This window comes from Parasteatoda tepidariorum, chromosome 7, assembly GCF_982258835.1.
Source record: "Parasteatoda tepidariorum strain Cologne lab strain chromosome 7, Ptep-v5.0, whole genome shotgun sequence".
Classification (NCBI taxonomy): Eukaryota; Metazoa; Arthropoda; class Arachnida; order Araneae; family Theridiidae; genus Parasteatoda; species Parasteatoda tepidariorum.
The window spans coordinates 101,597,474-101,615,176 of NC_141761.1; the positions used below are offsets into that span (position 1 = coordinate 101,597,474).

The 17,703-nt window shown below is 26.1% G+C and overlaps 1 long non-coding RNA gene across 1 annotated transcript in view; it reads left to right on the forward strand.

Annotated features, from left to right (window-relative positions):
• LOC147807353 (uncharacterized) overlaps positions 1 to 17,455 on the forward strand; it is a 37,392-nt gene extending 19,937 nt beyond the window's left edge. The window contains exons 2-6 of the long non-coding RNA XR_015435777.1: positions 7,987 to 8,004; positions 9,068 to 9,085; positions 12,385 to 12,402; positions 16,091 to 16,117; positions 17,432 to 17,455. This is a non-coding gene — a long non-coding RNA (uncharacterized LOC147807353). The remainder of the gene's footprint in view (positions 1 to 7,986; positions 8,005 to 9,067; positions 9,086 to 12,384; positions 12,403 to 16,090; positions 16,118 to 17,431) is intronic.
• Positions 17,456 to 17,703: the final 248 nt, after the last annotated feature.

Sequence of the window (17,703 nt, forward strand, 5' to 3'; positions counted from 1 at the left end):
TTGGGAATAATAAAAATTTGTTAAGTTTTAATTGACAAAAAATACGTTAAAAGCTATATCAAATAAACGAATTTTGTCAAATTTCGCCATAAAGTAAAACTAAAGAAAAATACGTTTCACAGTACATAAATCCTAAAGTGGGAGATATTTTATATTTAATTTTTTATTACTCATTTTGCATTCAATACCGTGGAAAGAAAAATGAGCGATATTACATTTCAATAAGAAAGTCATTTATTTTTTTAAAAGCAAATCGTAATAACATGTAAATTAGAGAAAATAACTTAAATGAAATAAAATGAGCGCAATTTCTTTCTAATCCACCCATAAAATATTCTCAAGACTTTCAGCAACCCTTTTTTGTAAGTGTTTCGAAAAATATAACAAAAAGTGCTGGATAACTTAGTTTCAAGCGGCACATTAATCTTAAAAACACACTTTATGAAAAAAGGCTTAAAAATGCATTTTAAATGAGAATAGAAAAAGAGGAAATATTTAGTACATTATGAATAATTACATTTTTCGCTTTATGAAAAATACCCTAGCAAATCCCAAATAGTTTTTTTTCTTCTATTCTTTATAGCTTTGTTGATACTCTTTTAAAATCATAATTGGGTTCAAATGAATAATTTGTACAAATTTATTTTAAATCTTTTATTTCTTGATTAATTATTTCTTTTAATATAATTTTTCTCTTTGCGACTTAGTAAAGCCGTTTTTTTTTGAAGATAAAAAATCTTAATTTGTTCTTAGAAATTTTGTAGAAGTGACAAAAAACATATTTTTTTGCATATAATATGCCATAAAATATCAGAAAATGTGAAGTAGATGGTTGAATCCGGCTAAATACTTTTGTTTTCAATGCTTCAATTTTCGAATGAACGAAAGAAGTTCCATTGGTTCGAATACGTAACGAACTCTTTTCCCACGCGAGAAAGAAATTCTTAATTGATAATTAATTTAAGATCATTTAACATTTAACTTCGTTTCATGTATTATCTATTGATATTTAAAAAATAAAAAAGACAGTTCTCGGGTAGCAGAGAATTTTAAGGTACATCCTCTATATTAAAAATTCGTAAGCACTGTCCCTGATTTCGGGATACAACTGTACGTTGCATTTGGTTTGTTGCCAAAAAATGATTAGACTCAAAATTTTGAAATTGCAAACGTGGTAAAAATGTATAGGTGTAAATAATTAATAATTAATTCAAGAATAACTAATAATTAATTTAGAATAATTAATAATTAATTTAAGAATAATTAATAATTAATTTAAGAATAATTAATAATTAATTTAAGAATAATTAATAATTAATTTAAGAATAATTAATAATTAATTTTAGAAAATTCAACAGTTAGCTTTGTTTCATGTATTTTCTATTGAAATTTAAAAGTAAAAAGGACAGTTCTCGGGTAGCAACGAATTTTAAGGTACATTCTCTATATTGAAAATTCGTAAGCACCGCCACTGATTTCCGGGTTCAACTTTACGTTGCATTTGGTTTGTAGCGTAAAAATTATTAGACTTAAAATTTTGAAATTGCAAACGTAGTAAAAATGTATAGGGTGTAAATGTAATAAAGAAATAAATTTTCGATAATTAATTCTTAAGTTATTAACTATTAAACTTGTAGTACAAATAGCAAACTGGTCCCTCATCAGCCCATCACGAAGAAACACAACAGCAGAGTTGAAATTTAATGTCTAAAATGGCGAATTATATTTATGAACTCAACACAATTTTCTTTTTTTTGCACTTTCAATTGTTTTATTTTGGTTTAAATAATAACTATTTATTAATTGTTGTAGAATTTCTTTTACCTTTCTCTTACCTTTACCTCCATTTTATGAAATCCCGCTACAGTTGTTGACGAAAGGAACAAAAGAAAGATAGATTAGATGCTTGCCATTAATGACATCGTAATATTTATATTGACATTTTTAAAGAAAGTGAAAATTTAATTTAAAGGTTCTAAAAAGATAAAAGCTATTACCGATACGAAATAAGTGGTTGGAAGTAGCGTACTATAAGTAGTGAAGCTACAGTAATTGCTACTTTTTTCGTAGTTTGTAGTATAGTGTGCTACTTTTTTTTTAAAAAAAAAGCAGTGTAATGAGTAATGCGATGCAAAAAGCAGTAGTTCGTAGCGATTCCGGGTGTTAGTTTAGAAAAGAAACATGGTTCTAACGCGACTAATTTTTCGAATTTGATGGGTACAAATCTCCGCAGATCCATCAATGGATGCAATGAAAATGACCCTGTAGCTGAGATAAATTACGTATTTAAAATCACGTATAAATCATATTTAAACTGGCCATTACGAAAAAGTAGACAGATTATCAGTTTCGTCACATTTTCGCTTAAACATTGACGTTATTTTAAGGAAGGAAACGTATTTTAGATGTGCCTAATTTCTTAGAGAAAAAAAAGCTCATTGAACAATTAAAAATTGCAAGTATTTGATAATTTCGCATTTCTTAAAGTAAGGATTCGCTCGCCTAAAAGGCATACACACTGGAAGATTAAATGAACTAATTTGAAAAAAATGTTTTTGAATAACAAACTGGCTCATGTAAACATGAATAAATATTTTTAATTATTCCTTTATATTTACTGAAAGCCAATTTCTTATTCAGAACCATTTTGAACATAGGTGTAAATTAGGTTCAGCAGCAAAGTTCGTCTCCTTCAAGTAAGGAAGTAGCTACTAAATTCCTAAATAGTTTGTAGTTACTACATTTTAAAAAAAAAGTGGTTGTAGTTAACTACATTTGTAACAAAGAAGTAGTTTGTAGAAAAAAATAATGTAGTTTTCCCGACCACTGTACAAAATGATAAAATTGCAGAATATAATCGTTATGTATCATTTATGAGTAAAATTACTCAGCCACTATTTTATCTTATTTTGTTACACATTTTGTATTCCAAAGTTTTTTTATTTTCTATGTAGAATTCATTATTTTTCAAGTGCAGGCTATTATTAATTTCATGACAGTTCATGCATTTTAAAAATTAGATTACGTGAAATTATAATATTTATATATTTCATTAACAAAATGATCTTTTAAGCGAAAGCAATCATGGGTATTCGTGAGCTAAGCTAGCAGAGGAATAAGTCTAAGCAGAGGGCTAAAACGTTAACCCTTTGACCCAGATCGGACCCTTTTATATATTTCGTTCTGACGCTCCAATTAGAAGCAAAAATATATTTTGGTAATTTTTCATTATGCAAACAGTCGTAATAGTTAGCAATAAAAATCTGTTAGATTATTGCAATTATATATGGACAAAAATGTAAATCCAAAAAGGTAGTTTGAATTGATTTTTTTTACTCATATTGAAAGATTTATCAATAGTTGATTTTGTAAATTAAGGAAATTTGAATGATCGATAAGTGTTTCTTTTATATTTTAACAAATGCAAATTTGAAAGATTATTGTTTGATGATCCGTGTTTGTTAGATCTTTTCCTTTACCCAGAAAGAGATATTAGTATTTCATGATATATTTCCTAACCATAAATAATTAAAACGCTAAATATAGATTTTTTAAACTTATTTTAACCCTAATTAATACAAAATTATTAAAAATGTGTTAATAAAAATTCTGCACCAAGAGGTGAACATTGCAACGAATATTCTAACTTAATCTGGTTTGATAAAATAAAATTAAGTAAATGATGAATCGTTTTCTGAAAAAATGTTCAACACTTATAATTATAGTTACTTGATCGTTTCTTTCTTTTTTCTAAATCATTGATTTATACTTCTTTCAACAACTCATGTTCGATGAAACAAATTTAAATTTCAAAAGCTAAAATTTTCAAATTCTGAAAATTTTTCTTAAATTTTTACCTTATATTTTAACCTATGTGTTTTTTGAATGGGTAACAGTGATGTTTAAGTAATTAATTTCAAAATGAAAAAGAATTTTCTACCTAAAAAGTCAAATTTGCAAATGTTTCATTTTGTTAACTTTTATTAGTCTTGGTAAACACAAGATCTTATTTCTTTACAAAACTAAACTAAATTTAATATTAAAAATTTAGTAAACATTTTAGTCGTAAATTAAAACTTTAAAAATGTAAATTATTTATTATATAAATAGTATTTGGATTTATATAAAAAATGTGCTGCGTTTAGGGATTCAGGTTTCTAAAAACAGTCCAATTTCTATTTGTCATATAAAAAAAAGTGATATATTTTTTCTAAGCGAAGAAATATTAGTTAAAATAAAACGCAGACTCTTGTAAAAATGAAATGTATCAAATGGATATATTTTCGATTTTTGAATGGCATCAAATAACAAAACAAGCAAAACATATCTTTACAGAATTTATTTTTGAGAGACACTTTCTGAACTAAAAGCAAGTCTAGAAAATATATATGTATAAAAAATCACAAATTGTTTCGGGTAGTGTGCTTCTTGGCTTATTTTTCCGAAAAAATATGCATTTCTGAAAAATCTGAAAGACATATTTTGACGAATGGGATTAAACTCACCTGGCGGCAGGTGGCTTTTTGGACGTAAGATTATTGCAGTGTTTCGCGAAACACATTCTTTTTCATTTGAAGAAGTGAAGAAAAAAGCAATTTATAAACAAGAATGCATATACAAAGCAAGAAAGAATTTTGACATTCTACAAAGAATTTTCTGAGATTCTCTTAAGCATTTCAAATAAATTGTTTCTACTTCAGATCGAAACATGTTGAATCGTAAGTATATTAATAACGAATAAATTCTTAAACAAAGAATTCGATTTACAATTTTATTGAATATATTGCATTGATTTCGTTTCTTAAATTTATATTTACTAACATTCAGAAACTTTTTCTGGAAAATAGAGCTCAAAATTATTAGAAAAACCCTGTTGCCAAAATGATTAACGATTTGACGAAAGGTTCTAAATGGATAAAAATTTTGGTTTCTGAAAAAAAAAGAAAACAAGAAAAAAAAACAACGCTTATTTTTTGCAATGCACAGAAAAACAAATAGATAAAAGGCGTATTTATTTTGAAAAACTCTTTCCCATTTTCGTCTGATTTTGACTCCATTAGAAAAGATTCATTTTAATCATATTTTTAGAATGATGAGAAACAAAAAATTCAGTGCGACATTCTCCCTTAACAATATTCAATTCTTAAAAACCCCGTGATGTGTATAAGCTTTGAAGCAGAATTAAAAAAGTAAAAAAAATATTAAACAGTTGCATATATTAAATATTTAACAAAAAAATATTTTTAAATTAAAAAAAATGCCAGGTTAATATCTTCTTTCCAAAAGCGTACGTCCTTTTTAATGATTCAAACATTAAATGAAATATTCAAAAATCGACAAAGATTAACAAAATCTGATACAAAAAATCCTAGTAATTTGCAATGCAAGATGACGCTTACAGACTTATTTAAATACAACGCAATTCGTAACAGCTGTACATAATTTCATTGCTGACGAAGGAAATTGAAAAATATGGAAAATAAGGAGAGGTTTTACATTATAGCTCCGGTTTTCAGAATAAATAAACAAAGTAATCAGAGATAAGTAGCAGAAACAAGTGGCGGAAATATTAAATTTTAACGAAGTTATTAGTAACTAATTAAGTTTTTTTGTACTGAAAATTTACAAACAGAAAGTCAATATTTCATAAATAAACTAATTTACAGTGAGCAGAGAAAATAAATAAATAAAAAAAGAAATCACCCTAAATAACTTTTGATCATATATATATATATAGTATATATATATATATATATATATATATATATATATATATATATATATATATATATATATATATATATATAGTATATATATATATATATATATATATATATATATATATATATATATATATATATATATATATATATATATATATATATATATATATATATATATATATATATATATATATAACTGTCAAAAATTAAATCCATTCTTACTTGAGCAATATGAATGCATGCTTACATATTCTCTTGATTTTTGAAAATATGGTTTTGAATTTCAAAATACACTGTTGGAATTTTTATCCTAAAATTATGGCAAAATAACAGGCAGCACAATATGCCCAATACATTAACCGTAAAACTTACGGCAAAGAAAATTCTTTATCTTTACGGTTTTGAAACCATTTGTAACTAGCATGGTTTCAAAACCAAAAAAAAGAAAAGAAATTTAACTGCACATAGAGATAATTTAGCAGCTTTATAGTGCTGCCATCTATGCGTAAATGAGAGTATCGTACTCTTATAAACCAATGTCATAAATTGGGGAGTGCAGGTTACAAGAAACTCTCAACTCTTGAAAGGAATGGAGGAAATAGAGTAGTATAGATACTGGAACTCGAACACCTGTTCTGTCGGCCAGGAGATTGACAGATTAGCCATCTCGGCGATAATGCGTACCCAACTGCTAGGAACTAAGTAGATTCATATGCTGGGGCGATAAAATTCTGGTTGCTTAACCGTATTAGGTGAAATCAGTTATTAAACGATTTTTCTCTCAGTTAACAGTTTGAATACCATCTAATTTATGCTTATTTGACTGTTTTGCTTGAATATGGTAAAATAACACTTAAATAAATTGTTATTTAACCATTTTAACTGAGAAATTTCTATCAGTGTACTTGAAATACTTATTTAACAAGGTGGACCAGCTGGTCTTCGCAGGCGGCTATTTGTTTTTATGATTAAAAAAAGATAAAGATTAAAAAAAATCATGTGTGCAAAGATAAGGCGCGTTGAGAAAGTGGGTTCATGTCATTGAGATTTACATTTATGAAGTAGAAATGTTTTTCTGATACTATCAGTTTTCAAGTATCATGATGTATTTTAACGTGACGATGTGCTTTAAATGAATGATGAGATGATGATGATGAGATGAAACTGATAAGAAAAAAATTATATATGCAGAAGTAGCTTCCTTATTTTATCGCATTTTATAGAGATTTATTATAATTCATATTTAAAAATGTCACCTATCAAAATTCAAACCTGGTTTCTAATTGATATTGCTGTTTGCTTACTTTTTGGTAATGCCCATTTACTTTAACATTTAAAGAAATATTCAAATTAATGTCTGGTTCAAAACATGCATGATAAACTGTTATGCATGTATTATAATTTATATTTTCCATTTATATTGTATGAAATATTTCTGGTATCTAGTATAAACTCTTCTATTTTTATTTCAAACTCTGTAGTTTTGGAACTCTAATTTTCCTAAAAATATAAATTTATGGTAGTTAAAAGACAAAGTACCGAATATTACAGATAAAATTAAATAAAAACATCTGTTTTAGATATTAAATTTTTAAAAGCATTAGAAGTTTTGGCAAATATTGCTTTAAAAAAAATAAGCTTTTCTGATGCGGGTTTTGAATTTCCTTTGAAATCTTTTGAAAGTATATAACATGACTTGCATAAATAATTTAAAAAGTTTTTTTAGTTACTACAATATAAAATATTTGAGTGTATGAATCATTATAAAACTAAAACTAATGTCTCTAAATTTTGATATTTCAGTGTTTATTTACTTAAATTCATTGAAAAATACTTAAAAGCAATCAAAGCATTTTCTTAAAATATTAAGTTGATTTTTCTAACTCACTTTTGACTGCGAGGCGTGTAGGCTGCATTTTCCCTTAAAGTAGTATGAATTAAGCTAATTATATTTACAAATTGAGCTATCAATTAAAAGATTAAGCTTATTAGTGAATAATAAATTTTTAAAATTCCTTTCGAATTCACAGAAATAATTACTTTGACAGAAACCTTAATGATTTCAACTATAATTCAATAAAATTCGTTATTCAGACCTTTGTTCAGACAATAAATGTCTTTATTCAGACCATTAGAACAATCCACAGATAAAAAAAAAACGATTCTCCATTACCACGTTTACTTTTTATTTTAAAACATAATTGCAGGTAATTTTTATATTTCAGAATAATTACATGAAATTAATGTATTGACTATTTTATAGCTAATCTACTGTCGGCTGGTAAGTTAATGTTTCTTCTTCTCAATTTAATTTTATTTTAATAATAATAATCGATTTCAATTCAGATAAAGTTTACCCGTAATTAATGTAAACGCTAATATAAGAAATATATATGCAGCATAAATTTAAAAATTAAATCAAATATTAAATATCCAAAAATGTATTTATCACAGACCCATCAGTTACTGATAAGATAAAAAAAAATTTTTAAACTTTTTTTTGTATCAGTTAAGTTACTGTGCCACTGAGAAACTACACAGAACTTCATCAAGCAGCTGAATTGAAATTAGCATACTATACCAAAAGCTGTACCAGGAAAAGATAAATATGCTAATATATATATATATATATATATATATATATATATATATATATATATATATATATATATATATATATATATATATATATATATATATATATATATATATATATATATATATATATATATATATATATATATATATATATATATATATATATATATATATATATATATATATATATATATATATATATATATATATATATATATTTGTGCGTGTGTGTATGTATGTACGGAATTCTTATAAATAATAAGATGCGCAAATTAAAAAATGGGGCTGATGACGTAAGACTTGATATGGCAAACCAGGGGTGATGATAGGTGAATCTCTTATGCATGCTTAAATATTAAATTTTAACTTTTCAAGTAAAACTTAAAATAAAACTTTAAACAAAGCATAGGCGGAAATAAATGAATTTTACTCTTTTGATTGATATTACGACTTCAAATATTTACAGAAAATTTTTTATTGATTTTAAAAAAATTGCCATTGTGCCGATTAAAGGGTAAAAATTGTTTGTAATTGTTTTGCATTCGTAGAAGATAGAAGAGTATGAATTCAAGCTTTCTTCAATTCTGTCAAATTATTCAAATGGTTTTTTTATTCGGACTATTAGAACAATTCACAGATAGAAAAAAAATGAGTCTCCATTGCCTCGTTTATTTTTTATTTTAAAGCATAATTTCAGGTACATTACAGATTAAATATATGAAATAAATATATTGACTACTTTATAGCTGATATACCACCGCCTGGTAAGTTAATGTTTCTTCTTCTTCTAAGCTTAATTTTATTTTAATAATAATGATTTTCAACTCAGAAAAACATTACCCGCAATTAATATAAACATTAATATGAGTACATTGATCTGCAACATCGACTTAAATATTAAAAAAATATTATATAGATCAAAATGCATTTGTCACAGACCCATTAACACTAGATTGCATAAGGAAGTCATTTTGACTGCTTTTAATATCAATTAGAAAAACAATGATGTATATAATGACACAATTTTTTAGAATTTTGTACAACATATAATTTTATCATTCTTAATATTTACTAATAACTTGTTATATAACTGTAAATAATATAAAAAATATTAAAAAAACTAATTTTAAATAAATTTCTTTACACATTATTCATTCTTTTACAATCCTGTCATTTTGACTGCATTTGGGCAATATAGGTGTATACCAATTTTCCGTCTTTCTAGTGCTAATTACTGATAAAATGATAAAAAAATAGTGTTAAAATTTTTGAAACAGTTAAGATACTGTTACAAAAAGTACTCAAGCACAACAAAGTTCACAGAGCTTCATCAAGCAGCTGAATTGAAGTTAACATACTATACCAACAGCTGTACCATGAAAAATTTATATATATATATATATATATATATATATACAGATAAAATTAAATAAAAATAGAATATTACAGATAAAATTAAATAAAAACATCTGTTTTAGATTTTAAATTTCTAAGGCATTAAAAGTTTTGGCACATACTGCTTTCAAAAAATAAGTTTATCTCTTGCGGATTTTGAATTTAATTTGAAATCTTTTGAAAGTATATAACATTACTAACATATTTAGTTTAAAAATTTTTTTTAGTTAATACAATATAAGATATCGAGGAGTATTAATCATTCTGAAACTTAAATTGATCTTACGAGATATTTCATACTTTTCGGCTACTCGGTTGTAAGTAAATTCTATTTCAATACTATTTTATATAGTCAGTACTATTTCAATTAAATCATCAGTTCATTTATTCAATAACTTTTTGGAACACAAAACAAAATGAATCCTTATAAAAATATTTTTTAAAATAAGTTATTAATATATGGGTCATTCTTACAAAAACAGTCATTTTCATGTCCCCAGTATATTTTATGTTTGTTTTACAGCTCACGAAAAAAAAAAATTCAGGGAAAGTGTCCTTCAGAATGCAAGCTAACAAAAGAATAAAAATAAAATTATCAATTTTTATTTTTTATTTACTTAGGTAATTAAAATATACCAATATGTCATTCCCTCACTTGTCCCCACTGCTGATTTAAAAAAAGAAAAAAATTGTTTCTGAAATAAAATTTTTTTTTTTACAAATTCGTGTTTTTTATTTCAGAATAATGAAATATAGAATTCAGAAAATCAATTTTAAATTTAATTTCTGATAAAAATATTAACACAGCACTATTTTAAACTTTGTCCCCAGTGTTTCGCGTCATTCCCTCACAATAATGTTCTTATCACCTGCAATCTTCTTAGAATAAAAATATTTTAATAAAAACTTCAGAAGTTGACAACTGGCATCATAGAACAAAATTGCAGTATGTTTCCATCTTCAACTTAAAGAAGCTTTGCTGTGGAATAAATTTGAATGAATCGAACCAGGTAAAATTTTTTACATTTGTCATTCCCTCACGTCTATTTTTAGAGTAAAATAAAATACAACTTCATCGAGAAAGTGGATAATTATGCGTTGCTTTCTTGTATGAATATAATTGTATGTGATTGACTTCAGAAATTAATTAGGCCTAACTGTTATTTTTAAATTTTATTGAATTCGTCATTCCCTCACTAGTGCATAAAGTGAGGGAATGACGCTGAAGTGAGGGAATGATTCAAGATGAGTATATTATTAAATTTTTTTTTGTTCAATCGTGCCAGTCAATTTTATTTCCCAAACCTGTAAAAACTATTAAATATATAAGACTAAATTATAATAAATATTAGATATACTTAGTATGTTATCATTTTCAAACTTTAGGTAGATGTAACTTAGATAAAAGCATGTATTAAAATAAAATATCATTCCCTCACTATTAGTGTCATTCCCTCACTTTTTAAATAGTGAAAATAATTAATTTACTTATGAATTAATATGAAAAATAAATTAAGAAATTAATAAATTAGTTCATTAAATTAATTAGTTTATTTATTAAATTAATTAATTAATTATTAATTATTATAAATTAATTATTTAAAAAATTTAATTAATTTAAATATTAAGTATAATTTATGGGATATATACTTTCTTTATAATGCCATTACATATTTCTATTAATATAAAAAGTTTCAGAGCTTTTTATTCACTTTACTTTTTTGGGATTTTATGAACTGAAAAATGACAGTTTTCGTGAGAATGACCCATATATATATATATATATATATATATATATATATATATATATATATATATATATATATATATATATATATATATATATATATAATATATATATATATATATATATGTAATATGGAATGCCTGATACGAGTCTTTCTATATTAAATGATAAGATTTAAACAGATGTTTCTTATCAGGATGCAGAAGTCGGTCTCTCACAAAAAGCCATAAAAGTCAAGATGAACCAGATAAGACCAGATAAAAGATTATTTTCTGAAGTTAATGGGCAATAATTCTTAGATGAAGTACGCATTAAGATAGTCCCAAAAATTTCACAGCGGCAGAATGGCACCATCCTTTTAGCGATTCAAAGTCTCTAAATTTTGTCATTTTAATGACGTTTCATTAAGATATGAATATCCTTGCAACCACCTTCCTTTCAGAACCCCCTTTAAATATCGGGACAGCCAAAAATTCGTGACCTTGTCATATTTGAGTGGCTAGATAAATATGTGTCCGATCCCAACATCCCTGCTAGGGAAACCATCAATATAAATAGCTAACGAGCACTGTTTTTAAAAAAAATGCCTTTTTAAATGAATTAGCCTAATTCTCTTCAATTATCTAGCCTTTAAAGGCATATATGCATGTGCAGAATTCTTATAAATAATAAGTTGCATAAACTAAAAAATGTGGCTGATGACGTAAGCCGTTTGAATATAGAACCGTATGAATGTTGGCGTTTCTTTAAATATATGAAATTATTCTAATGATTTTTTTTTATTCAGACAATTAGAACAATCAACAGAGGGAAATAATGATTCTCCATCACCCCGTTTATTTTTCATTTTAAAACATAATTGCTCGTGCATTGTATAATTCAGAATAAAGCCAAGAAATCAATGTATTGACTATTTTATAGGTATATTTTCACCGCCTGGTAAGTTATTGTTTCTTTTTCTTAATTTAATCTTATTTTCATGATAATGATTGATTGATATCAATTCAGATAAACATTCAATGCTAACATTAATATTAGTAAATTTATCAGCAGCATCGATTGAAATATTAAAAAAATATTATATAACCCAAAATGTATTTATCACAGACCCATCATTTACTGATAAAATGAAAATAAAAATAGTTTTACATTTTTTTGTGACAGTTAAGATACTATGAAATTACACGGAGCTATACCAAGCAGCTGAAATGAAGTCAGCATTATATACCATATATATCTTATGCATAATCCTTTATCGTTGTTATCGTATAATATATATATGTATGTAATACAAAAATTAAATACTTTTGCATTAATAAAAGCATTAAAACTTCATTCGTTTTCATAAAATATCTTTGGTAAAGGATATGGGTAGAAATTCTATTTTGGGACTTCAAGGCTAAAAACATGCCAATGAATAATGATTAGATTTATGCTTCAAAAGAGAAGTTATTTTAAGATCTTTCACTTCCATATAAGGAAAGATTAAACGATTTGCTATGAGTAATAAATAAATTGATGAGGCGTAAGAATACAAAAAAAGGCAATAATGACTGGCCTCTTCACAACTTTTAATCATCCTATATAACGCAGGAGCAATGTTTTTGGCGTGACTTTTTGTTGTTTATAATGCTTAACAAAACTACGTCTATTTAGACGGGATATGTGCTTCCCCTCTCCGGCTTGGAGAGGGGTTAAACTGCTATTTCACCATCGCTACTAAATAAAAAAGATTATGCACAACATGGACTCATTAATCATGATGCTTTGACTACTACTAATTAACTAAAAAATATCAGTGTGGATCCACCGATATTTCATGTACACTACCGGTCAAAAGTTTGCGAAAATTTTGAAATCTACAAAAAAAAGTTCTAAATTCAAATGTTCATAGAACTGCGAAAAATCATTCAAATGGCATGAAAATTTGATATGTTCTAATGTGAACTCTTTACAGTTAGTTACATATGATCAAATTGCAATACTTTGTTTTTTGCGAACTGAATCCACCTTTTCATCATGAGTTGTTTCTATGGTGAAAAAAGTTGTTAAGTTTGAACACTTGCCAAACTTGAAAAAAATTTTTTTTTGTACTTTCTGTTAATAGAAAATAGTTATTTGAACAGTTCTATGTAAGTCCTCAAAATTTCAAATCGATTTGATTTTTTTTGACGAAGTTATAGAATTTTGAAAAACATGTGTACTTTTCTCGATTTTTAAGCATTCCACATTTGCGATCCTTTGGTCTATACATCTTCGACCAAAGAACTTTTTAATTTTAATGTTTTCTATATTTTCAAATAATTAATATTGATTATAAAACAAATATTCTTATTTATTATTGTAATTATTGTTACTACAAGGAACTTATTATGAATATAATTAAAACAATATCTCATAGATGTCACATTTCATCTAAAATTTGTTTGTTCTTGCAAACGATGCTCTGATATTTGAATCGAAGTCAGTTATGGGACATTTTACAACAGGAATGGAACTCTATATCACTTGAAGTGATTAATGGTTTATTAGAACGAATGCTATGCATATGTAAGGCTATAATAAAAGCAAAAGGTGGATGGTTCGAGGAATCTAAGATTTAAATGTTAATTTATTTAATTACAAAATACGAATAAGAATATGTTAAATATTTGACCTGTTGTAAATAAAATAGTTTAATAAAAATGCAAATTTTTTATACTATTGTTATTATTTTTTTAGAATTATTTATGTAATTATTGTTATAACTTTTTAATTTAATTTAATATAAAGTAAAAATATCACAACAAAACTAATACAGGTAAGCAATAAATATAAACAATAAATATAAACAATAATAATTACAATAATGAATAAGAGTATTTGTTTTATGATAAATATTAATTATTTGAAAATATAGAAACATAAAAATTAAAAAGTTCTTTAATAGAAGATGTATAGACCAGAAGACTGCATATGTGGAATGCTCAAAAATCGAGAGAAGTACACATGTTTTTCAAAATTCTATAACTTCGTCAAAAAAAATCGAATCGATTTGAAATTTTGAGGGCTTACATAGAACTGTTCAAATAACTATTTTCTATTAACAGAAAGCACAAAAAATATTTTTTGCAAGTTTGGCAAGTGTTCAAACTTAACAACTTTTTTCACCATAAAAACAATCCGTGATGAAAAGCTGGATTCAGTTCGCAAAAAACAAAGTATTGCAATTTGATCATATGTAACTAACAGTAGAGGGTTCACTTCAGAACATATCAAATTTTCATGCCATTTGAATGATTTTTCGCAGTTCTATGAACATTTGAATTTAGGCCTTTTCTTTGCAGATTTAAAAATTTTCGCAAACTTTTGACCGGTAGTGTATATATATATATATATATATATATATATGGGAGTGTGTGTAGAATTCACATCTTATTACAAATAATAAGATGCATAAATTAAGAAATCGGGTTGATGACGTAACGTTTGATATGACAGCCCAGGTCCTATCACCCCTGGTTAGGTGATAGGGGAATCTCTCATGCATGCTTAGTTCAAAATTAAACTCGCTAGATTTTTATTGTTGGCGGAAATCCTCTTTCTCGCGAAATCAGTCTTTGTCGTGAGTTATAGAGATGTGAGTCATAAGGAGGAGCAACGGATTGCATTCAATTTTAGCATTGAACTAGGCAAAACAACAGGCCTATAAAGTCAGTGTTTTCTCTAAGGTGCCCTAAAAAATAATTTTTAATACAAAAAGTGTCGCTTGGAGGAGGGACATCTATTGTAAAAACCGATGTAAATGCTGACAGAATTCGGGTTCATGAGCTTTCAGTTGAACTTCTATCGCACCACAGTTCATTAAATTGTGAATAATGAATCTAATTTGAACAACGATAAAGGATCATGCATAAGAAACCAAACGTCAAGAAGAGCAAAGCTTCTTGTTACTCAGCGATGGTTATAAATGTGTTTTTAACCAACAAACATATTCCCGTGGCTGAATCTTTAACCTCTTTTCTTTTTTGGCGAGTCTTTGTAACCGTTAATTTTGCGAAATCAGACACAAAAAGGCTTAACTACTTTTAACAGGGCAGTAACTTTCTTTTCAATGGATACCGATTTCCGCATACGTTGTTGCTATCTGGAAAATATGATATCAAAATTAAAGACAAAAAACCGTTTTAAACGGTAACAAATATTTATTTTCTGTGTTGGGCTTATTAAGCAAATGATTACATAAGATTAATTAATAACCTGATTCTAAACTTCAACAATATCGTTTAAATAGTCTAAGAAAAATTAATTAGAAATGCGATTATTTTTTCCAGAAAATTTTTTACTTTGTGACAAAGTCTCTAAGGTTATGAAAAAAGTGTTTTGTTATTTAGATTTAATGGGATGTAATATTTTGCACAAAAAAAAAACTGTAAAATTAATCCACGACGAGCAAGAATATTTATAAGAACATTTAAAAGGCGATTACTTACAATTCCTGAGATAATTTTAACATTTTCCCTGCCAGATAGAATTCGAAAATCACGATGTTGTTTAGTTTTAACACTGATCAATATGTCTTATGTTTTCATATTAAATTATCGCATTAACAACATCTATTATCTTATTAATTACAATTTATTTTTAGATGACATTTCAGACGTAGGGGATGCAAGTGAGTAATATATATATTTTGTAAATGCTGTTATAAACTGTACTTAAATATTCCTATTTGTTACTGGTAAGTTAACTTTGAGACACACGCGTTTTCTAATGTTAATTAACTTCCAGAGATAGAAAAAGAACGATATTTTTTTCAGAACTTCTTGTCAGTCTAAATGAAAGTATTAGGTTTTGAATCAGCGGTCATTTCTGTGATAACTTATATTTGTTGATCTACAAATATTGCTAGTTTATGGAGTGTTTTTTTCTGTCTGCTATGAACTTTAAATCTTATCTTAAGAGCACATTTACGATATTATTATTGATAAGATTTCATACATAATGAATGTGATTTATTTTAAAGTAAGAATTTTCATGGCTTTTTGTCTATTTTGAATATTGCATTTGAGAGTGGAGACTTATTGACATGTTTTCTGCGATAAGTGTTGATCAAAAGTGATGGCAGTAATCATAACGGTGAACGCAAATTGTTGTAAACAATGCTTGTTCTGACATAACTATGCAAGTGGTAGAGAAAAAGACAAATAGATAATCCTAAGTCAATGATGAAACGCAAGAAAACGTATACATCTAATGAATAACGTTTTACTAAGTTTTTTTTCAGTGTTTCAGCGAATTGAACCCTTAAAAACGCTTGCATTAGACTTTATAAGAGCCAGAAAAAGGGTAATTTGTGTTTTGCATGTACAAAAGAAGTCAAATTAAAAAAAATATGCCACATTCATATGAAATTTCTAATAATTTTCTTGGTGGTGATTTAAAAGTTGAACTTTAAACAATAGAATTTATTGTATATAAAGAATTAGTAAGAATAATAGAATACTTAATAAAAATGAAAAAAAAATGTTTATTCATAGCTTTTATGTCGATTTTCTTTGTTTCCATCTAAACAATTAAGGAAGGGATATTAGTAAATTTTAGATGAATTTTTAATTTTTTGCGTCTATTTTCGCATTGAGGTTCATCATTTGCTAGAATAGAATTTTAGTTGATTATAGAGCGATAAATTGGGCTTCCCAAAATTACTGGACTCAAGTTGGTGATTTTGTTACAAAGATAAAATTTTTGCAAAACTTTCTATATTGATTAGAATAATGTTTTTAATATCACATTCAAAGAGTTTTGAAGATATATATTGCAAGATATTCAGAGCTTTACATAGGAATTTAAAGTTCAAGAAAAAGTATCACCAAGAATACAAATGGAATGGGTTAAAAATTCGCTGCGCAAATCTGTTTTATCACTGATTTACATAAATTACTATAATTATTTAGATTTAATTTATGTTTAAATATTTCATTTTCAGTGAGATCAGGGGTTGAAGTCGGTGAGTAAATTTTAATTCTTCTAAGGGATGTAGTGAGACACGTGATCCTCTTTACCTCAAAAATATATTCCGAATTCTCAAACTGATTTTTAAGCTGTAATACATATTATAAAATGCAAGGTTGAATTTTTGAAGGAAAAATTTGTGTTGACAAACATTTTAGAAATGAAACCTTTCATATTAGAACTTTAAATATGGAATATGAAGTTTATAGTTAATTAATTATTAACGTATCCTTATATTTGTATGAT